Here is a 19,725-nt window from a genome sequence, read left to right on the forward strand (position 1 = left end):
GTTCCTCCAAAAATCCACACCAGACCCATTATCCGAGCACGCAACATGGCAGGCCGCAGGAAAAGAGGGGGGGACGAGAGAGCGGCTCTCCCCTCCTGAACCGTACCAGGCGGCATGCCCTCAACATGGGGGGGGGGTGGGTGCTTTGTCCCCAAAGCACCGTTGTCCCCATGTTGATGGGGACAAGGGCCTCTTCCTGACTACCCTGGCTGTTGGTTGTCGGGGTCTGCGGGCGGGGGGCTTATCTGATCCGGGAGACCCCTTTAATAAGGGGCCCCCAGATACCCAGATACCGGCCCCCCACCCTATGTGAATGAGTATGGGGTATGTACCCCTACCCATCTACCTGGGGGAAAAATTTTAAATAAAAAAAAACACACTACACAGGTTTTTGAAGTAATTTATTAGTCAGCTCTGGGGGGGCGTTCTGCCGGGGCCCCCGCTTTCTGCTTTAAGCTCTTTTTCAAGCGGGGGGGGGGCCCGGACTTCTTCGCCGTCTTCTGCAGGGGGGGGGAGCCTGGACTTCTTTGCTGTCTTCTGCAGGGGTGGGGGCCCAGACTTCTTCGCTTTCTTCAGCGGGGGAGAGGGCGGTCTTCACCGCCGTCTTGTTCTGTTCTGCTGGGGGCCCCCGCTTTCATCTTTAAGCTCTTTTACAAGCGGGGGGTGCCAAACTTCTTCGCCGTCTTCACCGCCCTCTTGTTCTGTCCTGCGGGGGGCCCCCCGCTTTATTCTTGAAGTTCTTTTACAAGCTTCTTCTCCGACTTCTGCGGGGGGGGGGGGGCTCCCGGTCTTTTTTGCCGTCTTCTCTGTTCTCTCTTCTGCCAGCCTCCACCACGGGGACCCGGTCTTCTCCGCCGTCTTGTTCCCTCTTCTCTTCTAGCGTTGTTGACACGACAAGCTCTCCCGCAGTAATGCTGTGTGCACGTGGCGCAATGACTTATATAGGCATGGGGCGTGGTCACCGGGTGATGCCACCTGGCAACCTCACCCCTTATTACATAACATTCCCAGGGCATGCCCTGGGAATTCACATAGGGTGGGGGGCCGGTATCTGGGGGCCCCCTTATTAAAGGGGTCTCCCGGATTCCGATAAGCTCCCCGCCCGCAGATCCTGACAACCAATGGCCAGGGTTGTCGGGAAGAGGCCCTTGTCCCCATCAACATGGGGACAACGGTGCTTTGGGGTGGGGGGCGCAGTGCAAACACATAAAAGGGGAAGGAACCACCTCTCAGGTGCACTGCAGTAAAAAAGATGGCCATAGGTATGGTCCCAGGCCTCCCCACTTAGAGAACAGTTTAACCACCCCCTGTGGGAGCCCAATCGGTGTTCCAGGAATATAGACTTATGCCACTACTCTCTCACATTTATAAGGTATGACTATCTCATTGGCATTCAGGGGCACCAGGAGAACAGCTATGGAGCACTTAACGGAATATGTACAGGAATGGTGATTGAAGATACCGTGTGACTTGTTTACTTGTTATTTTTAGAACAACTTCAGTAAAGAATGTTTATTGTCATTCAACTTGTCCTGGTCTGAAGTTAGGCCCCTTTCAAACAAGCGATCTGATCGGGCCTGCCTGTCCATTTTTCAGGTGGACCCAATCGGACCTTAAATTCTCCTCTATGGAGCAGTGGATACAAACAGACTTGTGTCCGTTTAGACTCACCCACCTCCAATCCCATCCGATCCGGCAAAAACAAACAGAAGGGGATCCGTTCCTCTTTGTTTGACCAGATCGGAGTGGAGGGAAGTCGGGTGCAAACAGGTAGCCGGTCCGTTTACATTCGACTGCCCATAGAGCAGAGGAGGCTGTCTCCGTATCCGCTCTGCATCTGCGTGGAGGACACGGACCAAATACCTGTCTTTAGACAGGTATCTGCACCCCCCACCCCCCTAAAAGGTGTCAAATGTGACACCGGAGGGGGGGGAGGGTTCCGATCAGCGGGAGTTCCTCTTTAGGGTGGAGCTCCGCTTTAAGCGTCTCTTCTCCAGAGAGAACAAGTTCAGTACTCGCAACCTTACCTCATAACTAGTATCCTCCAGACCCTTCATTAGCTTTGTTGCTCTTCTTTGTACTCTCTCCATTTCCAGTACATCCTTCCTGAGGACAGGTGCCCAGAACTGGACGGCATACTCCAGGTGCGGCCGGACCAGAGTCTTGTAGAGCAGGAGAATTATTGTTTTATCTCTGGAGTTAATCCTCTTTTTAATGCCAATATTCTATTTTCTTTGTCAGCAGCAGCTTAGCATTGCATGCCATTGATCATCTAATAGGACCCCCCAGGTCCATTTCCATCCTAGATTCCCCCAGAGGTTCTCCCCCCCCAGTGTATAGATTGCATTCATATTTTTACCACCCAAATGCATTATTTTACATTTTTCTACATTAAACCTCATTTGCCATGTAGTTGCCCACCCCATTAATATGGGTTAGGATGCGCTGTCATTCACGTCTACGGCCTTCTAATGCACTAAGGGCTCATTCAGACTCGTTGCAAGGACTGCCGATCCTCTGAAAAGCAATCCACACTCAAATACCTGTAATAAATTTCAGCTTTTAACCACTTAAGGACTGCCTCCTGCACATATACGTCGGCAGAATGGCACGGCTGGGCACATCCACATACAGGTACGTCCTGTACTAGTATCCCAAGCTCCGTGACCGGGACCGCGGGACTCGTGGACCCGATCGCCGCTGGAGTCCCGCGATCGGTCCCCGGAGCTGAAGAACGGGGAGAGATGCGTGTAAGCTTTCCCGCTCTTCACTGTGGCGGCAGCATCGATCGTGTGATCCCTTTTATAGGGGGACACAATCGATGACGTCACACCTACAGCCACACCCCCCTACAGTTGTAAACACAAATGAGGTCACACATAATCCCATCAGCGCCCCCTGTGGTTAACTCCCAAACTGCAATTGTCATTTTCACAATAAACAATGCATTTTAAATGCATTTTTTGCTGTGAAAATGACAATGGTCCCAAAAATGTGTCAAAATTGTCCGAAGTGTCCGCCATAATGTCGCAGTCACGAAAAAAATCGCTGATCGCCGCCATTAGTAGTAAAAAAAAAAATAATTGATAAAAATGCAATAAAACTATCCCCTATTTTGTAAACGCTATAAATTTTGCGCAAACCAACCGATAAACGCTTATTGCGATTTTTTTTACCAAAAATAGGTAGAAGAATACGTATCGGCCTAAACTGAGGAAAAAAAATGTTTTTACCGTATTTATGGCGGTATAACGCGCTCCCGCGTATACCGCGCACCCCTAAAGTGGCCCCCTAACCTGTGGAAAAAAAGTTTTTTTGTTTTTTTTGTACTTACAGTTTTGGTGTCTTGCGCGGCGTCCATCGGCGGCCTCGTCGGGTCCGGCGTCCTTCTGCAGCTTCGGGTGTCCTCTTCGGCGGGTCCGGCGTCCGTCTTCGGCGGGTCGGGTGTCCTCTTCGGCGGGTCCGGCGTCCTTCTGCGGCGTCCTCGCGTCCTCCCCGCTCGTTTCCCGCGCCGAGTTTGAATACTGCGCCGACATATACCGAGCGCAGTACACTCGTGTATCGTCGGGCAGGCTCGGCAACTGTCGCGCTGACGTCCTGTACGCTCAGGACGTCAGTGCGAGAGGTGCCGAGACTGCCCGAAGATACCCGAGTGTACTGCGCTCGGTATATGTCGGCGCAGTATTCAAACTTGTGGGGGGAAAGCGGGTATCGGCGTATATCGCGCAGCCACGATTTTGCCCTGATTTTCAGGGCAAAATAGTGCGCGGTATACGCCGATAAATACGGTATATATTTTTGGGGAATATTTATTATAGCAAAAAGTAAAAACTATTGCATTTTTTTTTTAAATTGTCGCTCTATTTTTGTTTATAGCGCAAAAAATAAAAACCGCAGAGGTGATCAAATACCACCAAAAGAAAGCTCTATTTGTGGGGAAAAAAGGACGCCAATTTTGTTTGGGAGTCACGTCGCACGACTGCGCAATTGTCAGTTAAAGCGACGCAGTCCCGATTTGCAAAAAGGGGCCTGGTCCTTTAGCTACATTTTGGTCCGGGTCTTAAGTGGTTAAATAAATGAATTTGGCAGATTTTTACTACCCTGGTGGCATGCATTAAACAGTATTGTGTTTTCTCTTAGCTAATGACCTGCAACGCCTTCCACGGCTAGATCTATCTTTCTAAATAAAGACTTTGAGTAAAATAATTAGAGGTGACAACCTCACACACACTCGGATCTGCGTCTTGTCACATGGAGTTTTCCTGACCTGTCAGGGGACCTCTCGCTGGTAACACCTCGCCTCCCTCCATAGGGGGTCTGGCTAACTATTCACACTTTTCTCTTATCAACTTGTATAAAGTGACGCTGAGAGCCAACCACTTCCATCTTTACTCCCGCTGTCATCACAGCCCTTGTCTGTCATGCGCACGTCTTGCGTTAATGTCCTCTAATCGCCATAGGACGGGTTGTATGGTTATTAACCACTTCCTTTCTGGGCACTTAAACCCCCCTCCTGCCCAGACCAATTTTCAGCTTTTAGCGCTGACGCACTTTGAATGACAATTGCGCGGTCATACAACACTGTACGAAAATGAGATTTTTATAGATTTTTTTCACACAAATATAGCTTTCTTTTTATGGTATTTAATCACTGCTGTGGTTTTTAGTTTTTGCTAAATAAACAAAAAAAATGGAAAATTTTGAAAAAAAGAAATCGGGCCAGATCCACAAAGAACTTACGGCGGCGTATCTATTGATATGCCGCGTAAGTTCTACGATGCGCCGTCGTATCTTTGTTTTGTATCCACAAAACAAGATACGACTGAATGTGGGCTAGATCCGACTGATGTATGTCTTAGTACGCCGTCGGATCTTAGGTGCATATTTACGCTGGCCTCTAGATGGCGCTTCCGTTGATTTCCGCGTAGAGTATGAAATCATTTAGCTAGATACGCCGATTCTCAAACATACGTCCGCCCGGCGCATTTTTTTACGTCGTTTACGTAAGGCTTTTTTCGGCGTAACGTTACCCCTGCCTCTATGAGGTGTACGCAATGTTAGGTATGGACGTTGGGATAGCGTCGAATTTTCCGTCGTTTGCGTAAATCGTTTGCGAATAGGGCTTTGCGTAAATTACGTTCACGTCGAAAGCATTGACTATTTGCGACGTGTTTTTGCGCATTCGCACTGGAATACGTCCACGGACGGCGCATGCGCCGTTCGTAAAAAAAAAAAATTACGTGGGGTCATACCAGATTACCATACAACACGCCCACTCCAAGCATACTTTGAATTACGCGGGCTTACGCCGGCAGATTTACGTCGGCAGATTTACGTTACGCCGGCCCGCATATGGGAGCAAGTTCTTTGTGGATACCCTAGGAGCCACTCTGATTTACGGTGGCGTAGCGCATATAAGATGCGCTACGCCCGCCTAAATATACGCCCCGTTTTTGTGGATCTGGCCCATCATCTTTCATAGTTTGTTATAAAATTTTGCAAACAGGTAATTTTTCTCCTTCATTGATATGCGCTGATGAGGCGGCACTGGTGGGCACTGATAGGCTGCACTGGTGGGCACTGATAGGCACAGATAAGGCGGTACTGATGGGCACAGATAAGGCGGTACTGATGGGCACAGATAAGGCAGCACTGATGGGGGGCACTGATGGATGGCACTGATGGGGGCACTGATAGGTGGCACTGATGGGCACTGGCAGGTGACACTGATGGGCACTGGCAGGTGACACTGATGCACACTGGTAGGTGACACTGATGCACACTGGTAGGTGACACTGATGAGCACTGTTAGTGGACACTGATGGGCGGCACTGGTAGGTGACACTAATAGGTGACACTGTGGGCTCTAATGGGTGGCACTGTGGGCACTGATGGGTGGCACTGTGGGCACTGGTGGGTGGCATTGTGGGCAGAACTGTGGGAACTGATGGGTGGCACTGTGGGCACTGTTAGGTGGCACTGGTGGCCACTGGCAGGTACCTCTCCTTCATCGGGACCGATGTCCATCTGACAGCCGCCGGTGATCGGCAATTTTATTTTCTCCTCACGCTATCAGTATGAGTATGAGCTGTTTTTTTTACAGCTTTTTACACACTGATCACCAGCCCAGTGTCACCACACAATGTAAACACACAAAGTCCCCACACAATGTCCCCAAAACACATTTTCACACACATGTCCCCACACATGTCCCCACACATGTCCCCAGACATGTCCCCAGACACATGTCCCCAGACATGTCCCCAGACACATGTCCCCACATATGTCCCCAGACACATGTCCCCACACATGTCCCCACATATGTCCCCAGACACATGTCCCCACATATGTCCCCAGACACATGTCCCCACACATGTCCCCAGACACATGTCCCCACATATGTCCCCAGACACATGTCCCCACACATGTCCCCAGACACATGTCCCCACACATGTCCCCAGACACATGTCCCCACATATGTCCCCAGACACATGTCCCCACACATGTCCCCACACATGTCCCCAGACATGTCCCCAGACACATGTCCCCACACATGTCCCCAGACACATGTCCCCACACATGTCCCCAGACACATGTCCCCACATATGTCCCCAGACACATGTCCCCACACATGTCCCCAGACACATGTCCCCACATATGTCCCCAGACACATGTCCCCACACATGTCCCCAGACACATGTCCCCACATATGTCCCCAGACACATGTCCCCACACATGTCCCCACACATGTCCCCAGACACATGTCCCCACACATGTCCCCAGACACATGTCCCCACACATGTCCCCAGACACATGTCCCCACACATGTCCCCAGACACATGTACCCACACATGTCCCCAGACACGTCCCCACACATGTCCCCACACATGTCCCCAGACACATGTCCCCACACAGTAAAAACACCTGTCCCCCACATGTGTAACATTAAAATCATGTCTCAATGATCATCTGCACACATATGTCCGTAATCACGTGCGCACATCAGTACATAATCATCTGCGTATATCTGTCTGTGATCACATAAAACAATTATTATACACTTAACAGGATTTTGTTTTTACCAAAGACATGTAACAGAATACATTTTGGCTTAAATTTATGACTAAAATGCGATTTTATTGGATTTCTTTGAAAAAGAAAGAAGAAAATATTATTGGCCCAGATTCACGTAGCACTTACGCCGACGTATCTCGAGATACGCCGCATAAGTGCACAGATGCGCCGTCGCATCTATGCGCCTGACTTTGAAAGCAAGATACGCCTGAAATTAGGCTTCATCCGACCGACGTAAGTTTCCTACGCCGTCGTATCGTGGGCGCATATTTACGCTGGCTGCAAGGGGCGCTCCTATTGATTTACGCTTCAAAAATTTGCAAATGACTGAGATACGCCGATTCACGAACGTACTTGCGCCCGTCGCAGTAAGATACGCGGCTTATCTAAGTCGTACGTCCGGCGTAAAGTTATGCCTCATAAAGCAGGTGTTAAGTCAGCAGCATCAATGCACCAGGGAACACAGCCGTCGTATTTTACGTCGTTTACGTAGTATGTGAATAGGGCTGGGCGTAGGTTATGTTCACGTCGTAGGCAGTGATTCGACGTATCTTAGGCGTTCGTTCCGACGTGATTCTGAGCATGCGCATTGGGAAGCGTCCACGGGACGGCGCATGCGCCGTTTGTTCGGCCCATCATTTGCATGGGGTCACGGTTCATTTAAATGGATCACGCCCACTTCCACCTACTTTGAATTAGGCCGGCTTACGCCTAGGAATTTACGTTACGCCAGCACAACGTTGGGAGCATTTCCTTTGTGAATACTGGGCCAGATTCACAAAGGAGATACTCCGTCGTATCTCAGATACGCCGTCGTATCTCTGAGAGTATCTATGCGACTGATTCATAGAATCAGTTACGCATAGATAGCCCTAAGATCCGACAGGTGTAATTGTTTTACACTGTCGGATCTTAGGATGCAGTACCGCGGCCGCCGCTGGGGGGAGTTCGCATCGTAAACCAGCGTCGGGTATGCAAATTAGGAGTTACGGCGATCCACAACGGTTTTTCGCGTTCGCTACGTCGCTGCTAGTCTAGTTTCCCGTCGCAAATTTAGTCGTCGTTTTGGGTGCCCTAACTTTACACAGCACACGTATGTGCTGTATAAAGTATGGCCGTCGTTCCCGCGTCAAAATTAAAAAATTCACGTTGTTTGCGTAAGACGTCCGGAAGTACGCTACGCACGTCGCCGTTCAAAAAAATGACGTCAGTTCGCGCAAAGCACGGCGGGAATTTCAAAAACGGAGCATGCGCAGTAGGTCCGGTGCTGGAGCGCGCCTAATTTAAATGGCACACGCCCCTTTGAATTACGCGGGCTTACGCCGGAGGCCGCCGGCGTAAGTTTTCATGCAAGTGCTTGGTGAATCAGGCACTTGCGATGAAAACTTGCGGCGGTGTAACGTATCTACGATACGTTACGCCGCCGCAGTTCTATGTGAATCTGGCCCAATGTTTGCAAAAAAAAAGGCTCTGGCAATGAACACGTTGAAACTCTCCCTCGCTTTTTCTATTTATTTTTTTAATACAATGGTATGATTATTAATATGATCCTTTTTTTTTAAAACTATCATATTTGAAATACTCATTGTCAAGCTAATACCACTGTGACAACCAAGACAAAGTGAAAAGGAAGTTTACACTGCATTATCCAATATACCCTGCAGCATATTCCAGATTCTAAAGGCCATATCCCCTTACATATAGCTCCTGTGACAGATAATATTTCCGTGTACTAATGGATTACTGTAATGCTACTTCAGATCTACATTGTCTAACATCAGTAAAGTCTTCCAGAAGTATCTCCTATGCGATACACAACATGTGTAACCTGAAGTAGGGACGAGTAAAGTGATCTATTCTAAGTGGTGCAGACCTTTCATCAGGTATTATATGTGCTTGTCAGACACACCACGGGCAGATTAGGGATGTTTAAACACAATAAAAGATTTTATTGTAACCCGAGAGAAGCAGAAGATAGGATAGCTAGCAGGTAGAAGGGCCACGGTAGATTGTGGGTGAGACCTGGAATGTCAACAAGAGATCGGTAATATCATCAATGGAGGTGGCCGGGTGGGGCAAATATTGGATCTGGTTACCGTGGGGTGGTTGAAACTAAAAAAACAGGTATGCTTTATCGTAACGGCCCAAGATGACATGGGGCTCACCTATTGTTGCCAACCGTCTGTATTTTTACGGACAGATCGTAAAAACGGGCACTTTTTTCCCCCGTTCTTAAATGTCCGTGGTTGCGGGAATGTGCCAGTAAAAATAGCCGAGATCGGTTCGTCTTGGAACTGCACATGGAGATTGGAGGCAGGGGGTGATGGTGGCTGTGGTGGCACCGCAGAGGGGAATGGAGGCAGGGGGCAATGGAGACGGGGGGAGATTGGAGACAGGGGGTGTTGGCAGGGCTGGACTGGGACAAAAATTTGGCCCTGGACTTCATCCAGACTGGCCCACTTTGACTTGTCTCTCCTATTGACGGCCGGACACCTCCCGCACCCCCTCTCCCCCTTCATTAGCCACTAGCCATTCTACTTTATTAGAGTAGATTGGTTGGTACTGGTACTCTCATAGGCAGTACCAGTGGAGAAGACATTATTTCACCCCGGGCAAAGAATCAGTTCGGTGTCCCCCTTATGGGACAAGTTTAGGAAGAAGTGAGAAACTCCCAGGCCATAGCTGTTGAGTCAGCTGTCTGTCCCCTCCCCCATGTTCCTCTGGTCCTCCCCCTGATTCTCTGTTCCCCCAGGTGAGCACTGCGGGGAGGAAGAGGAGGTGAGCTCTGCAGGGAGGGAGAGACAGAGGAGCTGAGGAAGCGGCAGTCCGCTGTCACTGAAGCCGGCCTACTGAGCCATCGGCCCACCGGGAAACTCCCTGTAGTCCCAATGGCCAGTCCATCCCTGGGTGTTGGTGGCACCGCAGAGGGGGATGGTGGCACTGCAGAGGGTGGGGGATGGAGACAGGGGTTGTTAGTGGCACTGCAGAGGGGGATGGAGGCAGGGGGTGATTGGAGGCAGAGGGAGATTGGAGACAGGGGGAGATTGTGGCACTGCAGAGGGGGGTGGAGGCAGGGGGCAATGGAGGCAAAGGGAGATTGGAAGCAGGGGGAGATTGTGGCACCGCAGAGGGGGGTGAAGGCAGGTGGTGTTCGTGGCACAGGGGGATGGAGGCAGGGGGTGATGTGACTTAAAAAAATAACAATTAATTGCCATGTTCAGCTAAAATGTCCAGGTTTGGCTTGAAGAAAGGGTGGCAACCCTACTCCCCCCTCAAAAAGGTTTTCTCCACACCAGGGAGAAAGCCTCGCATTACCGTGTGGAGTTACAGACAGAAGAACAGGAAGTGAGGATTTCTCAGAAGAAATAAGGACATTTAAAAGAAAAATGGAAGGATGAGGTAAGTGAAGGAGGACTGCACTAGGGTAAAGGAAGATATTTGGGGGGGGAAATTACCTTTACAACCCCTTTAAAGCTTCATCTCTTCCTTTTTGACCTCCAGGGGTAAGTGAAGGTGAGTAAGTTAAGCTGGGGAGGGCTCTAATAAAGTGAACCTGTGGTTTCACCCTACATCAGGGATCCTCAGACTATGGCCCTTCAGCTGTTGCGGAACTACACACCCCATGAGGCATTGTACAACTCTAACCTTCACAGACATGACTAGGCATGTCGTTTCTGAACAACTGGAGGGCCATAGTTTGAAGACCCATGCCCTACATCAAGGGTGCCCAACCTTTTAAAGAATGAGGGCCACTTAAGCAACTTGGTAACCAGTCGTGGGCCACAATGAGCGGAGCGGGTGGATGACAAGTCACGGCTACTCTATAGGCCCTCCGATCCGCCCAAATGGAAGGGGACGAATTCCCTTCTGTTTTTTTTCTTTAGTGGATCGGATTGGAGGTAGGCGGACACAAACGGACAAGTCTGTTTACATCTGTCGCTCTGTAAAGGTGAATTGAGGGTTCCGTTTGGTCAGGCTGAAAAGGGCCTAAGACTGCTTTCACACTGATGTGCTGAGTTTTACCCACAGTGCGGGTGCAGCGTATTGCACCTATGTCTATCCTGCGGGTTAGCTGAACTTTGCCATAGATTCCGCCTGTGGCAAAAGCCGGCCCTGTAGAGGAAGCATCGGCTTATGGGGCTCTGCTCTGCAGCCGGTTTCTTCCTCTACCACCAGCTTCATTCACAACACTGATGCTGTGGTATGGCGGGTTGGCAACCTGCGATCTGGGCTTGCCAACCTGCCATTCCAGAGCAGGAGGTCGCAGGCCACATCAGAGGGCTCCACGGGCCACATGTGGCCCTCAGGCCACTGGTTAGCCACCCCTGCCCTACATGAACAAAGCATAGTTTTACTTCAACAGCTATGACTCCATATCCTACCCCCTTGAGATGCTGCATTTTCCCATTAGTTTAGGTATTCTTTCAAAGTTACAGTAAAACATAAACTTCTGGTCTAGGGGTGAAAGGTGACAACTTCAGGGACTGGGAAGTGAGCTGTGCCGATAGCATTGCTGAGCTGTGTCCCTCTTTCCGTCTTTGAAGGATTTGGTTACCAGAGAGCAGAGTGAACCCAGAGGCAGACCTGCAGAGTTTTAGTCTATCGGTGTCAGGCCTGACACAAGTACACAGAAACAGTAGATGTACAATATCCTGATAGCAGTTACACGTGTGGTCCTGATGGCCTGTGTTATCTCAATGGAAGTGACTGATAGATGGGTATGGTGGTTCCATAGCATTTTGTTGATATGTTTGTGGAAGGATTAGCCGTTATTACTGTAACGTTTACCTGAAAGGAACACGTGACATGACATTTTGGGGTTGATTTACTAAAGGCAAATAGACTGTTGCTCCAGAGATTGGAAAATGAGGCGAAGCTTCACTTTACAAAGAATACCCAATCACATGCAAGGAAAAAAAAAAAAAAAGTTTTTTGCTTGCACGTGATTGGACGAAGGAAGTCAGCAGAGCTTCACCTCATTTACTAAGCTCTGGAGCAGGGGTGGGCAATTATTTTTTCGATGGGGCCACATGAGAAACTAAAAATATTTTGGAGGGCCGGGCCAAAAGGCTAAACTCAATACTGCATAAAATCAATTGTATTTCTTTATAAAAAGCAGTAAATATCATTGTTGGACAACTGGTACGAGTACTTGTTATAGTTAAACAATGAAAAAGTGAGGTTGCCTTCCAAGAATTTTTTTTTAATTTATTAAACAAAATTTCCCAAAACAATGAACATTTTTCACTATTTGTGACTCATATTAGTGAAAATTTCCAGAGAGGATCAGAGACTGCGCACATGATACCAGAGAGGATCAGAGACCGCAGACATGATACTAGAGAGGATCAGAGACTGCAGACATGATACTAGAGAGGATCAGAGACTGCAGACATTGTCCCCATAAAGTCCTGCCAAACGACAATGTATGCCGTGTCATAAATTATGGTTTATGTATGTCTTATTGTCTTAGTGATTGATTCACATCACAACTTCATTGATAGCTTTTTTTTTGTATGATTTTTAGTTTTGCTCATTACTGCCACACACGTGCAATGCATGGCTGCATGTGTGTGGCAGTGATGTGCAAAAGCAAAAATCATACAAAAAATAAGGGTATCAATTTCAAATCAATGAAGTTGTGATGTTAATCAATCACTAAGACATACATAAACCAGTGTGCTATCAATTGCTGCCAGTGTGCCATCAATTGCTGCCAGTGTGCCGCCAGTGTGCCATCAATTGCTGCCATTGTGCCATCAATTGCTGCCAGTGTGCCATCAATTGCTGCCAGTGTGCCATCAATTGCTGCCAGTGTGCCACCAGTGTGCCATCAATTGCTGCCAGTGTGCCACCAGTGTGCCATCAATTGCTGCCAGTGTGCCATCAATTGCTGCCAGTGTGCCACCAGTGTACCATCAATTGCTGCCAGTGTGCCATCAATTGCTGCCAGCATCCCCACAAGCAAGTACCTGATGTTGATGATGATGATGAAATCTCTGTCCTGTCAGTGTTTTGCTGCCTGCAGTCCTCGGCCGTCTCGGGTCTCCTACAGCAGCCTGTGCAGTGTGCACAGTGTGAGGTGAGGAGTCGGGACCGGGTCATTACTTGGCGGGAATTGGGGAACTTTTTTGAATTCGGGGACACTCACTCCACGTGGTGACGGGCGGCTGGGAATGCCGTCAGCGGGGGGCGGGAAAGGAAGCGTGGCCAGCTCCAATGGCTTCTTCGGCTGAATCAGCAGGGGGCGGGAAAGGAGGCGCGGCTAACACCCACAGGTTTCTTCGGCTGCACCAGCGGGGGGCGGGAAAGAGGTGCGGCTAACACCTGCAATTCTTTTGGCTGCAAATTCAGACTTCAAATTCAGATTTCTAGCGATCCGCCCGGGGGCCGGATTAAAAGGTCCGCCGGGCCGTAGTTTGCCCACCTCTGCTCTGGAGCAACTGCACTTGCAGAATGCACAGTCTATTTGCCTTTAGTAAATCAACCCCTTCGATTTCTGTATAGGCAGAAATGTAAATTTTGCTTTTGGTGGCCATCAATCAAATTTAAATGTCAAGACAAAAATAATTTGACATGACATTTACATTTAGGCTTCATTTCCATGAACGTTTTTACAGCCACTTTTTTTAGCCTTTTTTACAGCTTAAAAACGCCTGTCCATGTTTTTTTTTTTTTAGCTCAAAATGCAGCGGTAGCGTTTTTGCGCGTTTTTGCGCGTTTTTGAGCGTTTTTTTAACATCTGGCATTTTTACAGCTCTAACGCTTGAGCTTCAGAACGCACTGGTCCTGGTTTTTTTTTGCAGCTTAAAAACGGCTCAGCCATCTACAGCTCAAAAACGTCATGGTGGGCATGAGGCCATAGACTAACATGGAGAGCCGTTTTTAAGCTGCAAAAAACGCTCAGAAAAGTGGCTGTAAAAACGTCCAAAAACGTCCATGAAAATGAAGCCTTACAGTGGCTTTCAGATAATGTACACATGCAGATATGTAAATGATTATTTTGGTGGCCATCTGTAACAGCTCGTTTAGTCTTACTGAAAGTCTTATCTCCACCTAGTATATGGTGGTTGGCTTTGACTGACCACAAGAAAAGGGGACCGCCAGGCCTTCAGGCTAGGCAGACCATGTGATACCCTTTGTCCCTGTCAGGAGCCTTGTGCCCCGGGGGATCAGGGAGAAGTCCTACTAGCGGCGGCCAGTCCATAAGGGGCACAGGGGCGCCACCCCCATCCATGTGTCGGGCACTCTAATCTACATGCCGTCAGATGCATGGATTCCAATGGGGTCATGAGACCCGTCACCCGATTGGCTGAAAGGACACCTAGGAGGAGGAGACACACGGCAGAACAGAAGAGGAGATGTGATGGAACTCGCTGCCTGCCACTTGTAGGAGCGCTGCCCATCCGAAACCTAAATGGGGTAAGGGTTGTTATATATGTACCTACTTTAAGGGGACCCGAAATGAATATTTTTTGACCCATCTTATTCAAATTACAATCTCATTGTACTGTAGCACCTTCAGTGCCGGCCCAAGACATTGTGCTGCCTGGGACCAAGAATGAAATGCTGCCCCTCCCCCCCAAAAAATCACGTCATGGCTCTATACATGTATAAAGAGGACCTGTCATGGCTCTATTCATGTGATAAAGAGGACCTGTCATTGCTCTATACATGTATAAAGAGGACCTGTCATGGCTCTATTCATGTGATAAAGAGGACCTGTCATTGCTCTATACATGTATAAAGAGGACCTGTCATGGCTCTATTCTTGTGATAAAGACAAAAGTGCTTAGGAAAGCAATCAATGGTTGGACTTTATAAGCAACACAGACAGGGATAGCAAAACATATATAATTTTTTACAAAGTAGTTGCATAAAACAACATTAAAAAGAAAACCATACAAGATGTCAGGTATGTATGTTGCCTATAAATGTCCCCTGTGCGTCTACGCGTTTCGCCTTGAGGCTTCTTCAGGACAGACAAGAGAGGAAAATAGTCAATGTCATCCGAACCACATAGGCATAGATATATCCTGTACACAGGCTGTCTCCCGGGGGCAAACGCTGCTATCCAATCTTCCATAATGAGTAATAACATTGTACCGGGGACGCGCACGGGGCTGGAGAAGCGGGTGGTACTAGGATCATAAGAATTTGTGGGTAGAGTAGGAGGGAGCGGCAATGCAGAGGGCTGGAGAGGCGGAGTTCCGATCAGAGCCGAGAGACAGGGGGGAACAGATTCTGATGGGGCAACCATTCTCGGCACAACAGGTTCTTCAGAGGGAGCGGCGCCTGCCTTTCTCACTCGCAGACTGCTCCCCTCTGGCTGCGAGTGTCCTCACAGGCAGCGGAGTGGGCTGTCTGGCGGGCGGCAGAATGCTGCCCCCCTAAAAGTGCCGCCTGGTACCCATGGTACCACCCGGTCCCAGGGCCGGCCCTGAGCACCTTCAATCAGCCACAGCCGGTCACCGTTTGAAGTGAAGAATTGAAGTTCAGACTGGCTGATCCCTCACTTTAGCACAAATAACGTGACCAAATGATGGGATCAGCACAGAAGAGAGTAAGAAGCAGACCTTATTTCTCCAAGAAATTTAAGCATTTCAGTCAATTACTCTTTATCATTCTGAGAAAGCCCAGCTCTAGGTAATGTTTGAGTACAAGTCCTCTTTAACACATGACTATAAAATAAGGCTTATTAGTGTTTGAATTAACCCTTTAAGACACCCCACAACTTATGCAGTGAAGATCCTTAGTGCGTTAGATGACAATTTAATCCTTATAAACCTTTACTCAATTTTAATATGTCAATAATGGGCCAACCTACGTCACTGCTAGTCACTTTGTGAATACTAAGCTTGATGAATTGACCCCATAAAACCCTTGAAAAAGAGGGTGAAAGGACATTTTTTCCCAACACCCGCTGACACTTTTGTGGAAGTTTTCCTCCCTTTGGTTATCTCTTTTGTTAGTTAGAATTTATCGCCGGCACATCCTGCAATAAATCACTCTGGTGATGGAGATTCCAAATTAGACACCTAAAGACCATTGTTTGTGCTGCTTTTCAGGGATGCACAAAGAGGCCGCTGCAAAAGTCAAGAAGAAAATGAGAAGGGAGGAAGCCAAAAGCAACATCAAGTTAATAAGATGGCACGGTTACAACAAGTGAAATATACTCAACTTCACGGCTTCCGTTGGGGAAAATAGCTCTTTCCTAACTGAATGTTTCATTTTTGGATTCGTTTGATGCAGGTTATTTCTTCTAGCTGTATGTTCTACTTATACTGTATGCAGGGCAGGACTTAGGGTGGTGGGGGCACCTGGGCTTAATAATCGAAGGGTCCCCCTGGAGCAGAGAAGGGGGGGTGGGTTGTTACCGCTGACCTATCATAGTTGTTGAGCGGGGGGGGGGAATCCGCCGATCGACCAAAGTCATTGACAGTTGACAGTCTATTTTGGGGCCCCCTTACACAGCTGCAGCTCCTCCCTGGAGTGTCGAAGTTGTTGAGCGGGGGGGGGGGGGGGTGCCAAGGATTACATCCATCCGTCGAAGTCATTGAGCGGGAGGGGTGCGTGAAATTGCGGGAGGGGATTGCCTCGAACGGGGGGTTGCCGAGATTGAGCCCGGGGCCCCCTATTGGGCGGGACCCATGGGCTTGAGCCCAGTAAAGCCCAATGGTAAGTCCAGCCCTGACTGTATGGCATAGGTGTGCGCAGCCTATTGCATTAGGGTGTGCACCCCAAAGCTCACACACACATGAACACCACCTGCTGTTACAGGGAGGAGGCTCTCATAGTAGGAGACAGTTAATTGGGAGCATATTAACTTACACCCTAAACACGGGTGTAATGGGTTCCTAAATTTGAACCTAGCCTTTATTATGATGGGGGCATTTACACTGGCCACTGGCACCCCCAATCACCCATCTGGTGCCACCCATGGATAATGCTAATGTACATGGGGTGATTAGGGTGTGCCCAGGCACACCTGGCACACCCTGTGCGCACGCCTATGCTGTATGGGGACTGGTGTGGCAAGACCTATGGAAACTCTTTGGCCCAGATTCTCAAAGGGCTTACAACGGTGCAACGCACTGTACGCCGTCGTAAGTCCTAATCTGGGCCGTCGTATCTATGCGACTGATTCTTAGAATCAGTTACGCATATATATCCATTAGATCCGACAGGCGTAAGGCTCTTACGCTGTCGGATCTTAAATGCAATTTTATTTTTTGCCGCTAGTTGTCGCCTCCGTCGTTTTCCCTGTCGAGTATGCAAATCAGCTAAATATGCGAATTCCCGAACGTACGCGCAGTCGACACAGTGAAGTTACGATGTTTACGTTAGTTTTGCGCGGCGTAAAGTTGCCCCTGCTTTATGAGGGGCAACCAATGTTAAGTATGGCTGTCGTTCCCGCGTCGAAATTTTACGTTTGCGTAAGTCGTCCGTTAATGGGGCTGGACGCCATTTACGTTCACGTCGAAACCAATGACGTCTTTGCGACGTCATTTGGAGCAATGCACCCTGGGATATTTTTCGGACGGCGCATGCGCAGTACGTTCGGGGCGGGAACGCGCTTAATTTAAATGCTCCACGCCCCCTACCCGGCTAATTTGAATTAGGCGGGCTTGCGCCGGGTGATTTACGCTACGCCGCTGCAACTTTACAGGCAAGTTCTTTGTGAATAAAGCACTTGCCTGTAAAACTTGCGGTGGCGTAACGTAAATCAGATACGTTACGCCCGCACAGTTTTACGCCCATATACGAAAAATCTGGGCCTTTATACCTTTCAGTTACAGCCTTTAGAAGGGGCAATCTTCTTTCCTGGAAAGAATCAGTCTGTCCAATTGTATCCCACCAACAGTGAGGCTCGAAACTCAATGGCAAATCCAAGTTCTATCAAAATCCTATAATGTTTTCAGCTGTTCAGCAGCTGTTTCCTAATGCAGAAAACTCCAAAATCAAAGTAGGAGGGACTTTTAAGTTGCACAAATAATTTTTTTTTTTTATATGTATATTTTTATTGAAAGAAGTTTCATACAGAGTATAAAAATGACAAAACATCCGTAAAACTTTTTTTTCAAAATATTGTGTACAGGAAGAAAAGAAAACAAATCGAAAATACAAAAGAACAACCGTAATAATATTGAGTCTTGTAGTCTAGGGATATTGACGTGAGTCCCCAAGGTGGGGTCAAGATCAGGGACAAAGTCATGCTATAAGCATAAACAGCCATCAGATTCAACAAATCGAAAAGGAAGAAAACAAAAGGGTAAACTGGATGGGATGGACCCTAGTGCTCCCGAAAGGGAACTCAACGATGATTCAAAAAAGGTGGGGGAGGGCGTGGGCACCAAGGACAAGTTGTATATGTAGAAGTAGGGTAGACAGCAAAGCCTTGGCTGCAGTTGCGACGGTGAGTGAGTGAGAAACTTATATAGCCCAACACATGCGAACTAAATCGCCTCTGGGCGCTTGGTATCCATTCCCTGGGCCCTCAGAAGAGATGGGTCTTGATCTTTCTCCTGAAGGCCAGGTGGTTTACCTCCAATCGGATGGTGGTTGGTAGAGCGTTCCATAGTCTGGGTCCTTGGACCGCAAATCTTCTTTCTCCTTTGGACTTGTATCTGGCCTTGGGTATCTGGAGTAGATTTTGGTTGGTAGATTACAGAACGCGATCGGTGTTGTGAGCTTTTAGTTTCTCGCATAGATATTGGGGGGCGTTTCCCAGAATACACTTATGCGTTAGACAGAGTGCTTTGAAAGTGATTCTGTATTTTACGGGCAACCAATGAAGGGATCTCAACGAAGGTGAGATTGATTCCCATGTTTTTTTCCCAGTCACAAGTCGAGCGGCCGTATTTTGAACGACTTGCAGACGAGTGATTTGGTATTTTGGGAGTCCAAGATAGAGGGCATTTGCATAGTCAAGTCTGGAGTTGATAAGTGTCCCCACCACGTGGGGTGGCGGTCCCTTTTGTCACGGTTGGATGGGGGTAGGGGACGTTGGTGTCCAGAAGGGGTTGGCCCCCAGGTGCCTTGTCAGGAGTTAGATCCCTTTCCTTGTTGTACTGTCAAGTTGGAGAGAACGGGGCCAGAAAAGGCAGGGGGGGAGAGCTGTGATATAAGAACGAGAGCTTATCGAAATTTGCCATATCTGTAGGAGTGAGCGCTGAGTTGGGAGCCACGTCGCACGACCGCATAATCATCAGTTAAAGCGACGCAGTGCCGAATCACAAAAAGGGGCCTGGTCCTTTAGCTGCAAAATGGTCCGGGGCTTAAGTGGTTAAATGGACTGTAAATCTGAAAAATTAAAAAAGCACTAAAAATGCATAGGTGTGAATCCAGCCTAAGAGGAAGTCAGATCGCAGCAACAATAAAAAAGGAATTTGGGACATTTGGAGGAGGTTGCGAGCAATAGAAGGATTTTTTTTAAGTTAGGAGGACATACTTAATTTTTTTTTTTTTCATTTCATGTCCTTGATCTTCTTCTTTTTTTTTTTTGAGCAACAGGGTCACTTTAACTAGGAAACACCCAGACAGAGAACCCCTTCAGTTGAGCATGGAGGGTTCAAGTTTAGTAGCAGGGTGAGCCCTACAAAAACAGTCATAGTCTGTTGCCATATAGTGTAAATGGCAGACGCCAAACTA

The sequence above is a fragment of the Rana temporaria genome, chromosome 10 (assembly GCF_905171775.1).
Source record: "Rana temporaria chromosome 10, aRanTem1.1, whole genome shotgun sequence".
Taxonomy (NCBI): domain Eukaryota; kingdom Metazoa; phylum Chordata; class Amphibia; order Anura; family Ranidae; genus Rana; species Rana temporaria.